The sequence below is a fragment of the Hordeum vulgare genome, chromosome 6H (assembly GCF_904849725.1).
Source record: "Hordeum vulgare subsp. vulgare chromosome 6H, MorexV3_pseudomolecules_assembly, whole genome shotgun sequence".
NCBI lineage: Eukaryota > Viridiplantae > Streptophyta > Magnoliopsida > Poales > Poaceae > Hordeum > Hordeum vulgare.
The window spans coordinates 213,140,201-213,163,471 of record NC_058523.1 but is presented as its reverse complement, the minus strand read 5'-3'; positions in this window follow the sequence as shown (position 1 = coordinate 213,163,471).

Below are 23,271 nucleotides of genomic sequence, written 5' to 3'. Positions count from 1 at the left end.
CACGGGCCCGCAGTAGAAGTACACATGGCCAACTCCCATGAAGATCCCCGTTAGGCTGGCCAGAACGAGCACGAGATCGGCGAAGCGTCCGGCGCACGTCGTCCACCTCGTTGTTCTGCTAGTCGGCACACTCGGCGGAGCAACGTGGAGCTGTTCCGCACACCACTCCTCAACTTGGCTGCAGTTGCCAAGATAGCCGATTCCCCCCAGCCAACTGATTCAGAGGCTGGTAGAGGGATCGAGCAGATCCGAGCCCTGTTGCACACAGCGCAGCAGCAGAATTCGGCGGTCTCCCAGTCGCACAACCGGTCTATAATAGTTCCGTCCACGCGAATACGCATCGGTCGGTTCACAGCCCTGGTTCCCATCAGTGCCACAGGGGAGGCAGCCGTTCCATGATTCGTGAAGATCGCCGCCGCTCACGCACCCCTCCGTGGGGTGGGCCCTATGGGTCCCGACATCATGATGATCGGCGTTCAGTCGGCGACACTTACGACCCAAGACCCGATGCGAGAGGACATATCGCCCAGCGAAGAGTCGACAGAGGTCGAGCCCACCGCGATGGTCGCGATATCGACCGTCCAAGTGGAAGCAGGGCCACCGTGTCTGGTCCCGAGTGTTTCAGTCGAGCCATCCGTTCGGCTGACATCCCTCCCAACATCCGATTGGCGACGGGAATCAGCAAGTTCATAGGAGTGTCCAAGCCACAAACGTGGCTGGATGACTACCGAGTGGCAGTCCAGATCGGAGGAGGGGACGACCATGTCGCCATGAAGCACCTCCCTCTGATGCTCGACGGCTCGGCGCGAGCGTGGCTAAACCAGTTGGCCCACTCATGCATCTACAGTTGGGCAGATCTGGCCCGGGTGTTCATCAGGACCTTCGAAGGGACGTGCAAGCGCCCTGCTGGCCTTGTGGAGCTCCAGCACTGCGTCCAGAAGCAGAATGAGCCCCTGCGTGACTTCATCCAGCGCTGGACAACTCTCTATCACACGGTGGAGAACGTCACCGAGCGTCAACCCGTCTGCGCCTTGAAGGCAGGCGTGCGGTACAGGGATCTGTACCTGAAGTTTGGCCGAACAGGCGACATCTCCATGAGCAAGATGATGGAGATAGCAACACGCTACGCAAATGGCGAAGAAGAGGACCGCATCCGAAGCGGCAAGCACAAAACAGTCGCTGATGGCGATGGGGGCAACACTCGGAAGCAGAAGCAGAAAGCTCCGACCGCTCCGCAAGCTGAGGCTGCAGCCGTAACCAATGCCAAGTTCAAGGGTAAAGGAAAGGCTCAGTTCACCTCCAAGAAGAAGCAGTTCAATAACCCCATCTTGGACCAGCCATGTCCGGTTCATACGAAGATGGATGAAGAAGGCAACCCCATATATGCAAATCATACCACTCGACAGTGTCGCCTCCTGATCGAGGTTTTCAGCGAAGGGCAACCAAGTGAGAAGGACCATGAACAGGATGAGGAGGATATGGAGGATCCGTTCCCCCAAGTCCATGCAACCCTGATGATCTTCGCCGACGTCGAGAGCAAGAGCCGACTGAAGCTGGTGAACAGGGAGGTGAACATGGCCACCCCTCCAACCCCAAGTTCCTCAAATGGTCTCAGACTGCGATCACCTTCGACCAGTCGGACCATCCGGCACATGTACCCACCCCACGGAGACAGGCCCTGGTCGTCGACCCGGTGGTAGAAGGAGTCCGACTGCGCAAAGTCCTCATGGATGGCGGCAGCGGCTTGAACATCATGTACGCCGACACCCTCAAGGGGATGGGCATCCCGATGTCCAAACTTAGCGAGAGCAGCATGCAGTTCCACGGAGTCGTCCCTTGACGGAAGGCCAAGTCACTCGGCCAGATCGCGTTGGACGTCGTTTTCAGCTCCAACAAGAACTTCTGCAAGGAAAAGCTGACGTTCGAAGTGGTTGACTTCCAGAGCGCTTATCACACAATTCTGGGTCGCCCAGCGTATGCGCACTTCATGGCCCATCCATGTTACGTGTACCTGAAGCTGAAGATGCCAGGCCCGAAAGGTGTGATCACCATCACAGGCAATCGGCAGCGGGCTGAAGAGTGTCTGCAGCAGGGATCAAGAATCGCCGACCAACAGATGGCCGTCCTCGAGCTGGACGAGTACAAGAAAACAGTCGACCCCGCCGACCTGATGCGCTCGAAGAAGCCAGCTTCAGAGTCTGCATTTCAGTCGGCAGGAGAGACGAAGAAGGTCAGCATCCACCCGACGGACGCCACTGCTGCCCTGACGAACATCTCCACCACCCTCGATCCTAAATAGGAAGCCGAGCTCACCCAGTTCCTCCGTGAGAACTGGGACATCTTCGCATGGAAACCCTCTGACATGCCAGGTGTACCCAGGGAGTTGGCTGAGCACCGACTGCACGTGGATTCCACGGCTCGGCCTGTCCGAGAGCGCCTGCGCCGGTCCGCCGCGCACAAGAGAGAGGCAATTGGAGAAGAGGTGGCCAAGCTGCTGGCAGCCAACTTCATTCGCGAGGTACACCACTCCGAGTGGCTCGCCAATGTTGTCATGGTGCCCAAGAAGGACAAGTCGCTCCGAATATGCATCGACTTCAAGCATCTCAATAAGGTCTACCCGAAAGACCATTTTCCGCTCCCCCGCATAGATCAAATTGTCGATTCGACTGCGGGTTGCGAGCGTCTGTCATTTCTCGATGCCTACTCGGGCTATCATCAGATTCGTCTGTATGGTCCCGATGAGTTAAAGACAGCCTTCATCACGCCATTCGGGTGCTTCTGCTACATCACTATGCCATTCGGTCTGAAGAATGCAAGAGCTACCTTTATGCGCATGATCCAAAAATGTCTCCTCGATCAGATCGATCGAAATATGGAGGCATATATGGATGATATCGTAGTCAAGTCACGCAAAGGTTCCGACCTGCTGACTGACTTGGCAGAAACATTCGCCAAACTTCGTAGGTACGATATCAAGCTCAACCCAGCCAAATGTTCATTCGGTGTTCCCAGTGGAAAGTTACTCGGTTTCTTCGTTTCCGAACGAGGGATCGACGTCAACCCCGAAAAGATCGGGACCATCGTCCGAATGGAGAGGCCGGTCAGAATACACGATGTTCAACGGCTCACAGGTTCCTAGCGGCTTTGAGCAGGTTCATCAGTCGACTCGGTGAAAAAGCACTTCCTCTATACCGACTCATGAAGAAATCAGATACTTTCGAGTGGACAGAGGAAGCCCAAGTCGCATTCGATGACCTCAAAGTCCTACTTTCCACCCAGCCGGTTCTTACTGCTCCGCTCAGTAAAGAGCCCCTTCTTCTGTATATCGCGGCTACAAATCAAGTCGTCAGTACTGTTCTTACAGTCGAACGAGAAGAAGATGGCAAAGCATACAAAGTTCAGCGGCCAGTGTACTACATCTCCGAAGTCTTGACCCCTTCCAAGCAGAGATATCCCCATTATCAAAATCTTATCTACGGGATTTACATGACTGCGAGGAAGGTGGCCCACTATTTCCAAGACCACTCGGTGTTTGTCGTTTCTGATGCTCCATTGTCGGAAATTCTTCACAATTGAGATGCATCAGGCCGAGTGGCGAAGTGGGCGATGGAGATGTTGTACTGTGACATCAAGTTCGAGGCCAAGAAAGCTATTAAGTCTCAAGCTCTAGCTAACTTCATAGCAGAATGGGTAGAACAACAGCAACCGACCCACATCTGCTCGGCCCATTGGACAACGTTCTTCGATGGGTCGAAGATGTTGAATGGCTCCGGCACTGGCGTTGTGATCATATCACCAAAGGGCGACAAGCTCAAGTACGTGCTACAGATACACTTCGATTCCTCCAATAACGAGGTGGAGTATGAAGCTCTCCTCTACGGGTTGCGTATGGCCATCTCACTCGGTGTCCGTCGCGTGATGGTCTACGGCGATTCAGATCTGGTGGTCAATCAAGTGATGAAAGAGTGGGACATCAGAAACCCCACCATGACTACATACTGCAATGCAGTGAGGAAGCTTGAGAAGAAGTTTGAAGGTCTAGAACTTCACCATGTTCCAAGACTAAAGAACCAAGCAGCTGACGAGTTAGCAAAACTCAGATCCACTCGGAGACCAGTCCCGAGTGACGTCTGCCTCGAGCACCTCCACCTCCCCTCAGTCAAAGAAGATCCTTTCACAGAGGAACCAGTACAACCCAAGAGCACAACAGATCCGACTGAAGTCGATGTACGTGTTGTGGTTGATCTGGTCATGGAGATTCTGGCTGTCCTTCCCGATTGGACTGTGCCGATCATGGCTTATATCTTGAGGCAAGAACTTCCAGAAGACAAAGTCCAAGCCAGGCAGATAGTCCGCAGGTCGAAGTCGTTCACTGTCATTGATGGCCAAATGTACAAGGAAAGTACCTTAGGCATTCTTCAACGATGCATCTTCCGAGAGGAGGGGTAGCTGATTCTGGAGGATATTCACTCGGGGACCTGCGGTCATCACGCTTCTTCGAGAGCAATCGTCGCCAAGGCATTCAGGGCTGGCTTCTTTTGGCTGCAGGCTAACGAGATGGCTAAGGATATGGTTGATCGATGTGAGGGCTGCCAGTTCTACTCCAACAAGTCTCACAAGGCAACGTCTGTGTTGAAGACGATCCCTCTGGTGTGGCCGTTTGCAGTGTGGTGATTAGATACAGTCGGCCAATTCAAGACAGGCCAAGGTGGATACACACATATGTTGGTGGCAGTCGACAAGTTCACGAAATGGATCGAAGAGAAGCCCATCAAGAAGCTCGACGCCTCAACAGCCGTCAAGTTTGTCAGGGACATCATCTTCAGATTCGGTGTACCTCACAGTATAATCACGGACAACGGAACAAACTTTGACTCGGACAGATTCAAAGGTTTCTGTACAAGCCAAGGCATCCGAGTGGATTTTGCTTCCGTAGCACATCCTCACTCCAATGGATAAGCAGAGCGGGCAAACGGACTTATTTTGCAAGGTTTGAAGCCCCGACTCCTGCGAGAGATAGGACATGCCGCTGGCGCTTGGGTTACCGAGCTACCTTCAGTGCTTTGGGGATTCGCACAACCCCGAACAGATCTATAGGGCGATCACCGTTCTTCCTCGTTTATGGAGCAGAAGCGGTCCTTCCGAGTGAATTGCTTCACAATGCGCCACGAGTCGAACTCTTCTCCGAAGCCGAAGCAGAACAAGCAAGGCAAGACGGAGTAGATCTTCTGGAGGAGGAGCGTGAGATGGCATTAACTCGCTCGACCATTTATCAACAAAATCTGCGACGATTTCATGCATGCCACGTCAGAAGTCGCACGTTCCAAGCAGGCGATCTGGTGCTCCGAGTGGATCAACAAAGACCTCACAAGTTGGCTCCGGCCTGGGAAGGACCCTTCATCATCTCCAAGGTGCTGAACAACGGAGCATACAGACTCTACAACATTGAGAGTGAGACAGACGAGCCGCGTGCATGGAATGGAGATATCCTGAAGCGCTTCTACACATGACCGTCGACTGAAGCAATGTAAAGAACAAGTATCGGCAAAATAATATAAACCAGATTGAGTTTTTTGCAGGTTCAAAGTTCTTCCTCGGTCGCAGACTTCAGTCTCAAAAAAAAGGCTTAGCTGCGATCCAGAATTGCCTAAGTATTAACTATCTCCGAGTGTGCACTACACGTCACACTCGGGAGCTTAGCTGCGATCCAGCATCGCCTAAGTATTAAACTTCTCCGAGTGTGCACTACATGTCACACTCGGGGGCTTAGCTGCGATCCTGAATCGCCTAAGTATTAACTATCTCCGAGTGTGCACTACACATCACACTCAGGGGCTTAGCTGCGATCCAGAATCGCCTAAGTATTAACTATCTCCGAGTGTGCACTACACGTCACACTCGGGGGCTTAGCTGCGATCCAGAATCGCCTAAGTATTAACCTTCTCCGAGTGTGCACTACACGTCACACTCGGCGGCTTAGCTGCGACCCAGCATCGCCTAAGTATTAACCTTCTCCGAGAGTGCACTACACGTCACACTCGGAGGCTTAGATGCGATCCAGCATCGTGTTAGTACTAACCTTCTCCGAGTGTGCACTACACGTCACACTCGGGGGCTTAACTGCGATCCAGCATCACCTAAGTACTAACCTTCTCCGAGAGTGCACTACACGTCACACTCGGAGTCTTAGCTGCGATCCAGCATCGCCTAAGTACTAACCTTCTCCGAGTGTGCACTACACGACACACTCGGGGGCTTAGCTGTGATCCAGCATCGCCTAAGTATTAACCTTCTCTGAGTGTGCACTTCACGTCACACTCGGGGGCATAGCCGCGATCCAGCATCCACTGTTTTCCTTTGGCTTCACCAAGAAACGCCAAACAAAAACTCGAATCAACATTGCAACAGAAGAGCAAAAATCGGATTCCAAAATTCTCGCAAAGATAGCTAACTCGGTGCGGATCAAGCTTACCCGCACCGATTTAAAAGTGTGATAGCCAACAGAAGTGGCCAAAGTACCTTACAGATAAACACTCGGCATACCGAGGATAAAGTTTCTTACGCATCAGCTGGGCCAGCGCCAGGACTGGAGGGCTCCACAAAAGTGTCCAAGTCGATTCCGTCGGCGATGCGGGTAGCACTCTCAAGGAACGTCTCCATGAAGTCTTCGAATCGAAGCTTCTTTGTGTTGGCGACCTTCAGCGTCTTCAGTTTTTCCTCACGCACCTCCTTGCAATGGACTCGGACCAAGGACAGAGCAACATCTGCACCGCAACGAGCTGCAGATTTCTTCCACGATTGCACTCTGTTGGGAATCTCCTCCAGTCGGGTCATCAGGTTCTCCATCTCCTGCCGCGACTCATCTTCTGGCCATAGCTCCTTGTCGATTCGGCCGACGACTTCTCTCAGTCGACCGATTAAAGGACCAACTTTACCCACGCGGATGTGCGCACGGAGCAGATCCCGATTGGCGTCGTCGCCGAGTGGAACGTTCTCAAGAATCGAACGCTCCACGTCAGCCGCTTCAGCTTCGGCGTCAAAGCAAAAATCTACGACAATAGGACAAACAGACAATAAGCGCCGAGTGTTACGCGCATAGCACAACCACTCGGAAAAAAGAAGGACTTACCAGCCAGACGCGTCATCATCTGCCGAGCCCAGTCGCTGACATATTTCTCTTGTGCTCTGCATCGTTTGTTCAACACATCCATCTGACTCATCATCGCAGTCCTCTGTTTCCCCATCTTTTCCACTTCCTCAGTCAACACCTTGTTCACTTCAGGCGCCTGCTCCAATGACTTGTCCCGTTCCGCCAAAGCATCCTTCATGTCGGCCATTGCAAGCATGGCCGCATCAAGTTCACTAGCGAACCGATTCCTCTCCGCCTTGAGAGTCTCATAGGCTGATCCCATTTCACAGGTTTTCTGCCACCAAACACCAAGAGACAATCAGAAAGTTCAACAGTTAAAAGTCTAAGTTCTTCAGACCCCTGCAGACGCAAGCAGTCGACAGCGGTCTCGGGGACTACACCCAGTGGGTTCACTAAGAGTGACCCCACTGGCATGCAGCTCAAGCAGGCCTGCCCTATTGAGATGCATGTTATCACCTACGCCTACGAGGCAAATGCTACCCGACCTGAGTACAACTTACTCTCGGAGACTCTTACAGTAAATGCACTCCGAGTGCCACAACTACTAGCAGTCGGTCATATTATTTACAGACACGACCAAAGCAAAGACAATATGTATAAAGACAACTGTCGGTGCAAGCACTCGACAGAAGTCTCGGGGACTACACCCATTGGGTTCACTCAGAGTGAACCCATTGCAAACAACAACTGCTATTCAAGAACATCCAGTGGGTTACAGGAGAAAGGTAAATACTTACTAGACCACTTACTCGGATATCATCGCGCAGCTCCAAGCTCCGCTGGTACAAGGCCACAACGGAGTCGTAGGCCCTCTTGGCTTCTCCAGCCATCAGCTCCGCCTGCACCATAGCCCCCTTGGCCGCTCCCACCTGCTCCTCCGGAAGACGCTGGATGCTGATTTCAGCATTCGACGAACCTGGAATCGTCGGAGGTTCCTGAGGCATCCCAAGGTCCGCCCCAGTCGGCTCCTCATCCACCAGCACTGGTTCAGTCTGTGGCAGCACCTCAGTTGGCAGCACGTCGGCGGCGAGAGCGGCAGCAGGAGGAGCAGCCTCGAGAACAGGCTCCACAGCTGGGTCGGCTCTCCCCTAATCGCCCTCATCCAGGCAAATCGCCCCTCACAGACCGAATGACACGAGGTCTCAGAAAAAGAAAGAAGCACCTGACTGGGACACGATAGTATAAAACACTCGACGTCCCTACAACGCACCTGGCTGAGACGAGACGACGTTGTCCGTGTCCATGGGGTCGTCTTCCTGACGCGCCGGAGAGGTGGCAGAAGTAGCGACCCTGTCGAGTGAGACCCATTCGGCCAGTAAACAGAAGTTCACCCGGATATCAGAAAGAATTGAAGGCTGAGTACACTTACGTGGAGGTGACGGGGACAGCAACCCTCATTCGCGGCAGAGCCTTCCAAGGCTTAGGCCCACTCGGCTTGGCCGCCTTAGAAGACTGACCCGTAGGCTCAGCGGCGGCATCCCTGGTCCTCTTAGTGCTTCGAACACTCGGGACCGCCGGAGCAGCAGGCGGAGCACTCGAAGACGCAGGAGGAGCCGAGGGGATGGCGGTCTCGTGTCGGCGCTTGGTCTGATGCTCTGGGTTTGGAGGTGGCGAGTCTTGCTCTTCGTCTTCTTCCTCCTCCTTGCTGGTCTCCTCCTCCGATTCCCCGCTGTCGGAGACGTATTCGGCGCTCTCCACGCTGCCCTCTTGGCTGCCTTCCTCCTCTTCCTCCGCTGGATTCCCGTTCGATACAGGGGAGAACCAGTTGGTCCACTCCTGCATAAATTTCAGTCGGCAACATCAGACATCACACAGAGATATAGACAAACGACAAGAATTGGGACATTTCAGTGCACTCGGCAATGTCACTCACCTGATTTGGTGGAGGATGATCCGCGCTGTAAGGCCTCACTCGCCGAGATCCTTTGGGATTCTCGTAGGGGCCCGTGATTTGGAGCACCCACGAGGTCACCCTCTCCTCAGTCACGGCCACCACGTTGGTCTGAGTGGAGTCCTCAGGGCCTGTGTAATGCCACATGGCATGGTCGCGAGCCTGCAGAGGCTGGATCCGTCGACCCAGAAAGACCTCCAGCAAGTCTATGCCGGTGACCCCCCTCCTGACGACGTCCACGAGTGCCTCAACCAAGGGCTGGACGTCGTTCTTCTCCGCCCTCGTGAGCGCGAGTTGCTTAGGTGGGGTAGGCCGATCCAGACTGAAGGGAGGCAGCCCTATCGAAGCATTCGGACAGGCGATATCCTGGCAGTAGAACCACGTCGACTGCCAGTTCCTGACTGACTCACATAGCTGGAGAGGAGGATAACTGCTCCGACTCTTTTTCTGGAAACCTAGACCCCCGCAGAGCTGGAGAAGATGTGTTTTATCATCCGACTGGCTAAGTCGTTTGATGGTCTGGGATCTAGCAGAAAATATGTGCTTGAACAGCCCCCAATGGGGGGGACAGCCAATGAAACACTCGCAGAAGACTATAAAGGCAGAAAGGTGGGCGATGGCATTTGGAGGGAAATGGTGAAGTTGGGCACCGAAGTGCTTCATGATGCCCTTGAAGACAGGATGCGGGGGCAAAGAAAAACCTCGATAGACGTGGCTGAGGAGCAAGATGCGCTCCCCCTCCCGGGGCGCCGGCTCGACCTCGTTCTCCGCCGGCAACCTCCAGGACTTATGCACGAGCATTCCGTGCTCCACCAGCTGTAGCAGATCCCCCTCCGTCACCGTGGAGGGGAGGAAATCGCCTTGAATCCAACCCGCCGGCAGCGGCCGCTGTCGCCGCTGAGCAGGCGCCGCCGCCTTGCCCTTCTTCTTCCTCGCCTCCATCTTGCTGGTCTGACCCTTGGTCATGGAGGCGACAGCGAACCCTCGGGAAGAAGGAGAAGGAAGGAGTGTAGGAGCGCTGGAGGTGGCGAGGAAGACAGAGCAAGCGAAAGCGAAAGATTCGGCGAGCGTAACGAAGAAGCCTAGCCGCCCAAATTTAAATAGGGTTCCGACTGGGCCATTGGCGGGTGGCCCCGAAACCTTATCCGCTCGACCGGCCGCGGAGATATCAGTGGAGGAGTTGAAGGTGCGAGAATCGAGGCGTCAGGCGCTACTCGAGTGCGCTGGCTTCATCCCCGCTGAGCGTGCGGAACCCGAAATTAGAGATCCTGGAAAATCCGCCACTGTCAGTTGACCGGTCGCGTCAAAAGATGCCGCGGAAGCACTCAGCTTCCGACATTCTGTTTCGCGAGCACTTCCACTCGGATCGTTGGTCAGAAAAGATAAAATGGATCAAGGCAAGCAATGCCCAAGCCAAATCTAATCCAGTCGGATCCAAACTTCAAGCACCGCTTCGTCGTTCCAACCCCAATCCATTCGGGGACTAATGATGGGGTCATAGTCCTAGGGTAGGGTCACAGGCCTGCCATATAGGTCCTACCCAAGGACTACCCCTCACAAAGGAAAAGGCCCTAGTCAGTCCCGACTGAATTAGGGGGTCCCCATCATCCAGTCGGTAACAGGTCCTCAACCATCCAGTCGGAGACTAGCATTCGGAAGATACCAAGCTAACCGACTGGCTACACTCGGTACATCGTAACCTCTCTGGAGGGAAACTGCCGTACGTTTCCGGGTGCATTTATTAGCATTTAGAGCATACGTTACCTGTAACGTACGCATTCAATCCCCACTACTCCACCCCTGTACCGGAACCGTTGTGGAGGGAAGCGCACTCTATATAAGCCGCCCTCCCCCACTGGTAGAGGGGTTAGCAAATGATTGTATTCCATATTACACTCGACAACAAGCTCCGAGAGCGCTGAGACGTAGGGCTGTTACCTCCACCGCAGAGGGGCCTGAACTCATACAACCTCGCCGTAGCTAGGACTCTGCCCATCTCATTCGTACCCTACACATCTACTGTCAGGCTTATACCCACGACAGATACTTAGCTTGATACGCTTGCAGCGAACTTCTTTGTTTTGGTGTATGACTGTGGCGCTCAAAGGGCTTGTTAATCAGTTGGTTTCTCCTCGATGCAGGTGAAGTGGGTCGATGCTCTATGTAAGTAGGCCCCAGTCCCGCACATTTTCCTGCCGCCGTGGGGCGCCAACCGTTACCAAGGTCACTCCTCACAGGGCAAGGCCCTGGCACCAGGTTGCCAAGTCTCTTAGTGACCGGTATGGCTCCTGAGGCGCTATGCTCAGGAGCCCCCTTAGACATTAAAGGGGCTCTACATCGACAAGTCCCAGTCCCGCACATTTCCCTGCCATGAGGCACGACCCGTCAAGGTTGTCCCTCGTGGAACAAGGCCCTGACACCCGGGTACGAGGTGGCTTTGTAACCGGTAAGGTTCTTGAGGAGCAATGCTTACGAGCCCCCTTAGATGTCCAAGAGGCCCTAGCGAATTCTGTTTTCAGAACATCCCTTGTCTGCATTCAGGAAGCTCTGCGTCGGCATGTGCCCGTCCCGCTCATTTCCCTGCCGTCGTGACGCGCGACCCGTTACCTAGGTCGTTCCTCATGGGGCGGGGCTCTAGCATCAGGGTGCCAACTGGCTTCTCACCGGTAAGTCTCCTGAAGCGTGATGCTCAGGATCCCCCTTAGGCGCTCAAGTTGTACCAAGAACAACAACTGTTGTAAGAAAAGACCAAATTTCTTTCCTCTCCAGGATGGTTTATCGAGCCGTGAGTGGGACTTTTGAGCTAGTATCAGATGGCATGAGTCTGCCGACTCATCCGTGAGTGCCATGCGAGGGTACGGTTGTCAAGGCCTTGGCGAGGTGCCGGCACCGTGCCCCCCTCCCCCACTCGCGGGGTACGAGAGGGTGGGGATAAGGGAATGCTCGACTCAGAGGAAGGGAGCATGCTACAAAGAGTGGCAAAGAAAACGAGTTTTCGCTAAGGCTTCATTTGGAAAGGCCCCGAGTTTGTTTTCATAAACATTAGCAAATCCAAACCAGACAAAGGCAAATGCAAGCTACGTCTGGCGTCTAATCAATTCTCTACCTCCATCGCCCCCGGCGCTGGGCATAGGGCTTCCACTAGGCGTGGGGTGGACCCCTTTCGCGTCCTCGGGGGGCCCGAGGCGTATACAACTTTGGCTTGTTATTACGTGAGAGTGTCCTGGTGGGGCGTATCTGGGAGGTCAGGAGGACACTTTGGCCTCGCGAGTGTCCCTACCCCCGAGGCATTGGTGCCTGAGCTTCTGGAGTCATTGGTGGATTGTGTTGATTGCCTCCGTCTTCCCCACTCGGCGTGGGATGGACCCCTTCCGCGTCCTCAGGGGGCCCTAGGAATATAGAGCCTCGGCTCATTATTACGTGAGAGTGTTATGGTATGAAGTAAGTTCCAGAAGAGTTGAAGGACGATGCAGGGTCGATGCAGAGGCGATGCACACTCGTTACGGTGAGAACTTGCGAAGGTGTTGGATGTTCCAGGTGTCCTGGATGGAACTCCGTCTTGAGTCTACCAACGCACGGAGACCGGCCTGGAGAGGTGGACGACCTTGAATGGCCCCTCCCCCATGGGCGAGAGCTTATGCAAGCCCTCCCTGGAATGGACCCGCCTCAGGACGAGATCGCCGACTTCGAGGGTCCTGGAGCAGATGTTGCAGCAATGGTAGTGTCGCATGGCCTCTTCGTACCTCCCGGCTCAGAGGGAGGCCCGGCGGCGTTCCTCCTCTCTGAGCACGAGGTCCGTCCCCCGCGCAGCCTCATGACGCTTCTCGTCGAAGGATGGACCACAACACCGACGGGAGCTTGTCGACCCAACCCCGAAGGCAAGCTTCGAGCTTCTTCTTGAAGCTCCTCACTTTGAGACCCCGCAGACCCTAGACCGCAAAGGGCCAGGAAAGCGGGACGGTCTAGAGGCCCTGCACGGACTGGTAGATCTGCTTGGCATGGAACTGGCAGGCCTCGCAAGACCTGACCAGCTCGGTGGCGTCGTCCAGCGCTGCAGGCCAGTAGAAACCTGACCTCAACACTTTACCTGCGAGCGTGGGCGAATAGGAGTGATGACCCCAGTCCCTCCATGGATGTCGGCCACTAGCTCGCGCCCCTGTTCCCTGGAAATGCACCGCAGCACGATGTCGTTCGGGCACCTGGGGTACAAGACGTCGTCTCTTATGCAGTAGGTCGAGGCTTGTCATGCCACGCGCTCTGCGTCTTCCTCCTTCTCCGGCAATGTGCCATGGAGCAGGAACGACCAAGTTCCTGCATCCAATCATCGGCCTGAGCCTCCATGGCCAAGAGCAGTCGAGCACCCGAGGCCTGGCCGCAGTCCGGAACCCACGAGGGTGGTTCTGGGGGATCTCCTCTCCGCGTGGCACCAGGTCCTCAGGCGACGGTGTCGCGGAAGGATTGAAGAGTCACTCCTCAAAGATGCCTCATTCTTGAGCCTCGCAACGCAAAGCTCTTTTGGGGATGTCGTCTGCCTCCTTCTTTTCGCCTTGCGGTACGTGCCATAGCTCCAGGCCCTGAAAGCGTTTCTCAATCTTACGTACCTCTTGCAGATATGCCTCCATGTGTTCATCCTTGGGTGTGTACTCTTTGTTGGAGAAGTTGACGAGGAGTTGAGAGTCGCCCATCACGGTGAGGCGCCGGACCCCCAAGGTCGCCGCTGCATTGAGGTCGGCGATGAGGCCCTCGTACTCCCCTATGTTGTTGGAGACCTTCTCCACACGCTGGAAGCAGAGTTGTATGGCGTAGTGAAGCGTGTCTTCCATCGGGGAAGTGACCAGGACACCAGCCCCTGCTCCTCTTCGCGTGAAGGCTCCGTCGAAGTGCATGGTCCATCCCTCGGATGCCTCCACACCGGGGGAAGGGATTGGCTCCCTTCCAGCCCCCGGTCAGGTGCATCCGTCCACTCTGCCATGAAGTCAGCCAGGGTCGCTCCCTTTATGACCCTGGTCGTGCTGAATTCGATGTTGAAGTCCTGAAGCTCGATGTTCCATTCACCTACCCTTCCCGGCGCGTTTGGGTTGTGCAGGATCTTCTCTAAGGGGTAGGCAGAGACGACCTTGATTGGGTGCCCTTGAATGTAGTGATGCAGCTTGTGCGAGGCAACGAGGAGCACTAGAAGGAGCTTTTGCTGCATGGGGTAGCATGAGCGCGCGTCTCGCATTACCGTGTTGATGAAGTACATTGGGTGCTGGACGAGGCTGCATCCGCCCGGGGTGGCATGCTCCCCGGCGACTTCAGGAGGTTGGGGTGTTTTGTCATCCGCAAGAGGAACCGAGGCCTCAAGATGGCCTGGCTCCTCATGGCACGATCCTGCAGTCCGGGCCTCAAGTTCCTCTGCTTGCGGGGGAATTGGAGCTCGTGAGTCATGTGAGCCCCTAGACGCCACGGGTGGGGGCCCGCCAGGGCTCTCTGGAGTAGCGCCCTTGCGTGTTCGTTCCTCCCTTACTGCCACTAATTTGGCGCTGGTGGAGTAGGGGTGGCAGCGAGGTACATAAGCAGAAGCTCCCGCGAGCGAGGCGCCACCATGACCAGTGGGCTCATGGGGTTGCCCCGGTGTTCTGCAGCTCGAAGGGCATGCACTCGTTGCAGTATACACCACACGGCGGGAAGAAAGCTGTCTTCTCTGCATCCTCCACCGCCATCTTGATTTGGTGGTAGCCCGAGAATGCATCCAAGAAGCACAGGAGGTCACACCCCATGGTGGAGTCCATGATCTGGTCGATGCGTGATAGAGGGAATGGGGCCTGAGGGCAGGCCTTGTTGAGTTTGGTGAAGTGGATGCACATGCGCTCTTTCCTGCACTTCCTCAGGACAACCACCGGGTTGGCCACCCATTTAGGGTAGCGCACTTCTTTAACGACCCCTGCCTCCTTCAGCTTGCGCACCTCCTGAGTGATGAACGCCTCCTTTTCTGGGGCTTGCCTCCATGCCTTTTGCTGCACTAGACATGCATTTCGGAACACCATGAGGTGGTGCTCGATAACGTCCCTCGGGACCTCCACCAGGTCGGAGGCACTCAAGGTGAACGCGTCCTTGTTCGCCTTGAGGAAATCCACCAATGCCTTCTCTTTGTCTTGAGGGAGGTTCGCACCGACGGTGAAGGTGGGAGTCGAACTTCCTTCATCCACCGGAACTTGCTTCGTCTCCGCCCGTTCCTGGGAGAACAACAACTTCTTCTTCACGGGAGCGACGTCGTGGTCGTCCCCGTTCCTCCGCGGCGCACGACTCGCTCCTGAAGTTGGCACGCACCATGACGCGGCCTTGTGGGAGAGCTTGAGCACGCGAGAGGCGTCCTTGATGTCCCCCACGATTGTGAGCATGCCGCCGCTCCCGGGCATCTTGACGACGTTGTAGCCCGGGTGTGTCGACGCCATGAACTGTGCGAGGGCGGGGTAGCCGAGTATTGCGTTGTACGGTAGGTGGATGTCGGCGACGTCCAAGTCGATATGCGCAGTGCGGAAGTTGGAGGGGGTGCCGAATGTGAGGGGCGGCGAATCCGCCCCACGGGGGTGACAGATCCTGCCACCACCAACAGAAGGGCTTTGAGGGTGCAAGCCGCTCTCGGGGTAACCGTAGCGCGTCGAAGGCCTCCCTTGAGATGACATTGAGGCCCGTCCGTCGTCGATTAGGGTCTTGGAGATGGCCATGCCGGATATGGTCGGCGTGCACATCATGGGAAGCGTGCCGACGGCTATTGTGGCCTTAAGGTGATGTTGACCTCTGGCCACACGCGGCGTTCCTGGGGCTCGGTCCTTGGGTGAGCCCCCCCCACCCCGCACGCACTATAGGAAACACTTGACGTGACATTCGGAAGGTGGCGCCTACGATCTGCCGAGAATGCAGGCGACCGCAGGGGCGGCCCTGCTCTCCTGGATGCCGTCCATCACCGTGGACCGGCGGCTGTTGGTTGTTGCACTTGCCATGGAGTCACCGAGTCGAGATCTGGCTCTTGCTGTCGCGTGGAGGCTCCGACAAGCGCCCCTACCTTGAGTGCCAAATGTCGGATTTCGGGCTCCGCAAAACCCTAAGGATTCAAACTCAAGGGGATGTGTTGAGACCACGTTGCGGATTCGATCCCTAGGCTCTCTACTCGATGAGCAAATCTAAGAACTCAGTCAATGGTGAGGAAGACACAGGACACAGCAGTTTACCCAGGTTCAGGCCGCTCGGAAGCGTAAAACCCTACTCCTGCTTTGGTGGATTTCCTCTCGTGGAGGTTGAGGAATGAACTAGTAGTGTTCTTCAGCCTCCCGAGGCTAGGTTGCCTTAGTGGTGCAATGGTAGTTGAGTGAATGGTTCGGGTCCCCCTTGCTACGAAGCAGTCTATCCTCTATTTATAGCGGTGGCCTCGGTCCTCTTCACTTAGGGCTTGTTCGGTTAATCCCATGAAGGAGTGGATTCGATAGGATTCGAGTGGATTGAGGTGGAATTTGACTTAGGGGATTTAATCCCTCCCAATCCCCTCCAAACCCCTTAAAGTTTAAAAGAACCGAAGAAGGCCTTATCGTTTTCGGCGGGAAGGGATCCCACAACGACCAATTTTAAAGGCGGGCAGGGGAACATGCTCCCCTGCCTAAAGGTAGTCTTGACCTACAAAGTGGTTGCCGTGCTGGCGGGCGGCGGTCTCTTGGTTACATCAAAGTAGAAACCCTTGAAAGAAGCCTTCGAGTCCCGCGTACGTCCTTCCCCCCTTTGCACTAAATGGGAAACTGCACGGCCCTGCCATCTACAGTTCGCATGTCCTTCCTCTGTGTCATCCTTGACTCCGGAGGCCAGACCTTGTCTCTGAATGTCCGCCGCTCCTGAGGGGTCCTAAGGAGGCCCCATACAGGACTTGATGGCATTCCTCCTCGTGAGGCTTGGCCCCTCACGAGGGCCTTGCCTTGAGTGACTACGAGCCTGCTAGTGCTTGGTTGATGAAGTGGGCGAGCCCTGGGCTGCAGGCAGGCAGGTCTGGGTACCCCCATTCCTAGAAAACCAACAGCATCACACACGTTTACATTTTTTAACCATGTGGAATAATAGGCAGCATCACACACACAATTTTTGGAAAAACAATTTGCGTGATATCGCACACAATTATCTTTTCAAAATGCGTGTGATATTACGACATCACGCACATTTGTTTATGTTACATCACACACGCTTTGATGTACATTGCACACAGTTTCATTGAAGGGTCTATGATACATGTGTTATCTTAGTACTTTCCTATAGTAATGTCTTGCGGTCATTTCAAAGGACATCTTTTGATATGTTTCTACCGAAATTTCTCTTTTTCTTTGTTCCCTATGGGGTTAGTTCCATAACAATACATCGACATATTTCCAAGCATCCAAGCATTAGTTCGTCATATAATTCATTTTACACATAGCAAGGTCTTCACTACAACAACACTTTCAAACTTTCTTCCTCAAATGGAACTTCAATTACTCGTTTATTTAAAAAACAAACAGCTTACTTGTCTACTTTATTCATGTGGGTTGCCTCCCACGAAGCACTTGTTTTCGGTCGGTTAGCTCGATCGTGATGATCAAGGTGATGCGAGGACACCGAGACTATAGCTTGGACATTCAATATAATGCCTTCTCTTGAGCAGGTCTTCATTTTCTTTTTCTCAGGGAAATGTCTCACAAATGGATCTTGAGAGGGTAAATCAAGCCGCACATTCCACTCAAACACATTTATGAGATTTTGATAGTCCTTAGAAAAGGACTACCTAAAATTATAGAAGCTATTGGATCCTCACTCATATCTACTATCACAAGATCAATCATGACTGGGCAATCATTAATTTAGACTATAACTCCATGCTTAATGCGCACTACCTGAGTTCAAGTAGAGTTAGCCATATTTGTTATAATTTTAGTATCGCCATGAGGACCAAGATTGAGACTATCGTAAGCAGATTTGGGGATAGCGAGAACACTTGCCCCTAGATCACATAAAACACTGAATTTATTCAATCCTATCTAAATATCTATGTTAGGTCCAAAATCATCCTATTGCTTAGCTGGTAACTTACTATAGAGCTTTTTCCTTTCATCATCAAGTTCACAAACCTTGGTGGCAAATTTTTCGATAAATACATTATAAACTTCACCATTTCTTACCTACGGTAGTGGATACTTCATGGATATCATCTTGACAAAATATGCAACAATATAATTGTACTCTGGCACATGACTTGTGTCAAGCACTTCTCGCTTCCCTTTGTTGATTCTTACCATTTTAATTTTTTCAAACCGGGTTAGTCTCCAGTTTACATGCAAACTTAGCCAAAATTAGTGTTTGGCTCTTTGCTATTTTAGCCACTAGTTGTCGGTGTACTGAAGAATGGGTACTTTAGTACCCTGGCTTATGCATAGTCGACAACTTAACAAGAAAGCATCAAGGCCAAGCCAATGGTAAACCCCCTTATCGAGGGGGGGGGGGGTGACCCAACAACCATTATGCCCGGTAGGACTGCTCCACATCTCCGCCGCTCCACCTCATCGGGCTGATTGTCAACATCAGCGAGAGGTCGAGCGGGAAGGCAGTTAGGTGAGTCATGTCAAAGGCCTCTGACAACTACAGGGACTTGCAGCAGCTTTAATGACACCGATCCCACGATGTGGGAAGAAAATGAGAGGTAGTTGGGCAAACGTCACAAAAGAAGGGGCAATCCTTGCTGGAAGACATCACAAGTGTGACACCTCGCGGTGAATTTAATGTGTGTGTCCTAATCCGTTAGGGTTAGGTACATACCATTGTAGCTCCTATCAATAGTTTTGGCAGCTATAGGGTCCACTGTTCAACCCATGTAGAAGAAGATTTTAGTCACTGTAGTAACCCCTTGCCCTATAAAAGAAGGTCCATGGCTACCTTTGTAAAGGTCGACATTGTCGGATTTTGGGCTCCACAAAACCCCAAGGATTCGAACACAGGGGCGTGTACGAAGATCTCTCCCTTCTCAGGCTCGCCTAGCTCGCTACTCAATGGAAACGACGAAGGACTCACTCGATGGTGAGGGAAACGCAAAACACAACAGTTTACCCAGGTTTGGGTCGCTGCAAAGCGTAAAACCCTACTCCTGCTTTGGTGGATTCCCTCTCATGGATGTTGATCGATGAACTAGTCCAGTGCTCTTGAACCTCTGGATGTGGGGTGGCTTTGTGTGTTCCTCAATGGTCAGAATGAAACAATCTCCCTACCAAGTGTTCTACCCTTTCTATTTATAGCGGAGGCCCGGGTCCTCTTCCCTCATAGCTTCGGGGGGAAGGGATCCCACAGCAGACAATTTTGAAGGGGAACAAGGGAACATGCTCCCCTGCCCAAAGGTGGTCTTCGCGTGCAAAGTAACTGTCCGTGCTACAGGGACGGGCCCAAGGATGACGTTTTCCCTACTGGCGGGCGGTGGCGGCTTCGTTGCACCAGAAGGGAAACCTTTGGAAGATGCCTTTGGAACCTCGGCACGCTCGCGTCCCCTTTGCACTAAAGGGGAAACTGCTCCATCCTGCCATCTGCTGCTCGCTTGTCCTTCCCTGGCGTCACCGTTGAATCCTAAGGCCTGGCCTTGCCTCAGAATATCTGCCGCTCAAGGGGGGGGTCCTGAGGAGGCCCCCTGCGGGTCTTCACGCTCCCCTCCTCATGAGTCTTGGCCCCTCATGAGGGCCTTGCCTTGAACGGTGACGGGCCCGTCGGTTTGTTTCGATGAGGTGAGCCTGCCCTGGGCCACAAGCAGGCAGGTCTGGGTACCCCCATTCCCAGAATGCCGACAGTAGCCACCGGGCCCATGGATTGCTCGGGTTGGCTTATGGCAGAGCCTTGGGGGCAGCATGTGGCACCGCGGGCCACCAAACGCTTATGGTCCAGGCCGACGCGCGTACGCGACTAGTGTTGGGTCCTCCTTGTCTTCTGTCTCTGCCCAAGTTATTAGGTGTCGTGCTTGTTGCGTCTGTGCCTTATTGCTTTCTTTCTTCCCCACCCTCTCTTCCTCCTTGGTTCCTGACTCCACCGGGCGCCCCCTTATCCATCGCCGCGTTGTTCCCCTGCCGGCCCAGCAATGGCCCTGCCGGCAAGCAAAAGCCAGAGGCGCAAGGTCCGCCCCTGACTTACCCGCTCCTGGAGTGCGCCCTTTGCAAGGACGTGGATCTCATCCCCTTGCTTCCATGGACCACGTCCAAGTCCAGTGAGCACGGTCGAACCCTAACATGGCCTGGCACCGTAGAGGATCGGCCCGTTTCACAGCTGGTATACCCCTTCTTCCTCGACAGCATCTAAGCTGGGCTGGTACCGCCTTTCTCCCGGTTCTTCACCGCCGTCGTCAACCACTATGGGAACCAAGCCCTTCATCTCCAGCTCAAATCCATCTTGCTTCTATCCGTCTTTGCTTTCTACTACGAGGCTTTCGTTGGCGTCCAGCCTTCGGTTGCCATCCTCCGCCATCTCTTCAGCTTGCGCCTGCGTGATGACGCTCATTTGTCGGCATGTGTATCCTTCGTGGCGGCCCAGAGCGGTAATGTGCTCTTCAAGGTCGGGAATAAGGTGGACAACTTCAGGCACCGTTGGGTCCTTATGAGCCTGAAGGATGCCAACCCTCAGCTGGAGCAGCCGAAGGAGTTGCCGGAGAAGACTTCCATGTGGAGCTCCGTGAAGCTCTCCGACCCTCGGGCTCCACCCATGCTGGAGCGCTTTTCCCGTGACATCAGCGCCAAGAGCCTGACCAGGGGAATGATAGTGAAGGAGTTCCTGGCGTAGCGCCTGGCGCCTCTCTAGGCACATTCCAGGCCCCTATGGGAGTAACGGGGTGGTGACGACAAGCTACAGCAACGGTCCTGGGACTTCCCCACTGAGGACCTGTGCGGTGCCGTGCCGACCTTGCTGGGCGGCGACCCTGGTGACCTTGCCGAGGCCCTGGGTCCATTATACCGTCGCGACGACCGGGCCGACCTGGTCACTGCGATGCATGTCTTCAACGAGTGGGGGCTCCTTCCGGCTGAGGGCTCCAGTCCGGTGGAGGTGTCATCCGGCGACACCTCCGGTGAAGGGGCCTCGGAAAAAACTGTCGACGACTGCTCGGCCAGCGTGCCTCTCCTGTCGCAATCTGTCCTTCTGCGTAAGCTTGAAGATGATGATGCCACAGGTGTCACCCCCGTTGGGATCTCCTCGCGCCTGGCCATGGCCTCCAGGGGGTCAGCGTGCGTGCTTGCTTCCTAGAAGTTTTTGGCTGAGCCGCCCCCGGCGCACCCCGCCTCTGCCGGCGGGAGGCCCAAGGCACCGAGCTCGCCCCCCGACGTCGGGGGCCTTGTCGTATGTGTTGTCGCTGAGGCGGAGAGGCGGAAGAGATGGAGCAAGGTTGAAGAGTAAGTTACCTGCTTGGGCACGCCTTGTGCGTCTATCGTCCGAGCTTGGTTGATTCTTCCCTTTTGACTTGACGTCCAAGGATGTCGTCTCGCCGGGGGCAAAAAGGAAGAAGACCGTCGTCTAGCCGAAGGCGACTCCCGACTCCCCGCCTGCTCTGGTGGGCGCATCACCGTCTGCAGGTGGGGAAGAGAAGGCTCGTGGGGTGATCTCCCTGGCCTTGAAGACGTCGAGCCACCCGAGACCCTGAAGCATCCTGAAGACACCGTGGGGACGCCGTTGCCTGGTGGCAGGCCCTCAGGCTCCTGGGGCGTCAATGCTCATGATCACTAAGCAGTCTTCGGGCCCCCTGTTCCTCGTGGCGGTGCCCATCTAGCGGAACCACACGCGCCTACGCTGGAGACTCTTCAGGAGGAGGTTCAGAAGACCTTGGTGTTCACCCAAGGTGTTTGGAATGCGCCCTTCACCGCCTTGAGCAATGTCGCAGTCAAAATGGAGAAGGCTAAGAGGGAGGCCGAGGCCACCCATACCGCACATGATAGGGCACTGAAGGATGCCAAGGCGGCTGTCGAACGCTGTGAAGAGGTGGAAACCCGCCTGAACGTCCTCCAAGGAGAACAAGCCAAGCTGGCCGAGTAGCATCGCCTACAGTGGGAGGAACTTAAGGCCCGTGATACCAAGCTCGCCTCTCGGGAGGGAGAGCTGTCCCGGGAGGCGAGTCGCCTGGGCACGGAGTAGGCACGCTTGGGAGAGCAGGAGAAGGAGTCCGCCTCGAAGAAGGCTCTCCTTGACGCCCAGGAGAAAGCTCTCGCTGCGGCCGAGGAAAGGAAAAACGCGGAGCTGGCCTGCTTCCCTAACGTTGAGCTCAGGCTTCGCATGGCGCTCCACTCCCTCTGCCGGGACGAGTCTGATGAGCCTATGTCCAGCCCGGAGGATGGCTTTTCCGCGCTCGTGAAGGGGATCGTTGCGGCGCTGGAGGTTGTCGTCGTGCAGGTGGACAAGCTCTTGGACAGCGAGTGTCGCGACCTCTTCTTCTCGGCTACGACTTGCATCTTCAGCCACCTTCATCTTTGCGCGGCGGGATTTAATCTCAGCTCTGTAATCCTACTGGTCCCTACCGAGGCCCGCGACCGCGCCACAGAGGCGGTGAGTGGCCGCGTGGAGTCGTTGGTGAGGAGGTTCGCCCGCATCACAGCTCCTTCGTCTGGAGGTGTCGCTGAAGCCGACGATGGGGAAGATGATGTCCGTGACGTCGACGACCAGCCCGCTGCGGAGGGGGCAACCGGGGATGGCTCCTCCTGATTTCTTATCCCTGTTATTTTCCTGCAATGCACATCGTGCCTTGTGGACGCCTTAAACTTAATTGCGTTTTTATGAACTTGGTCATGGTTTGTAATAATTGAATGCTTGAATGTTTTCCCCGCCTTGTTCCTGTTATGTTTGTTGTGTTACTCTATGTCGACAGGGCCCGCCCCGTGGGTACCTTCCCGTGATTGAACCTACCGGAAACCAAGGAAGGCCCAAAGGGCGATGGGGCTACAAGCGCAGTTAGGCTCCTCAGTCACGATGCTTCGTAGTCCCCCTTGACGCGCAATCTCTCCTCATGAGGAGAATGTGGAGAAGATTTCGAAACTTGGAACACCTTCTGCACTCCACGTCGGTAGGGCCCGCCCCGTGCGTACCTCCCCGCGATTGAACCGACCAGAAACCAAGGACGGCCCAAAGGGGGAAGGGCTGCGAGCGCACTTAGGCCCCTGAGTTGCGAAGCTCAGGGGTCCCCCTTGATGTGCGAGCGACTCCAATGCTCCTCCTAAGAATCCATTAATTT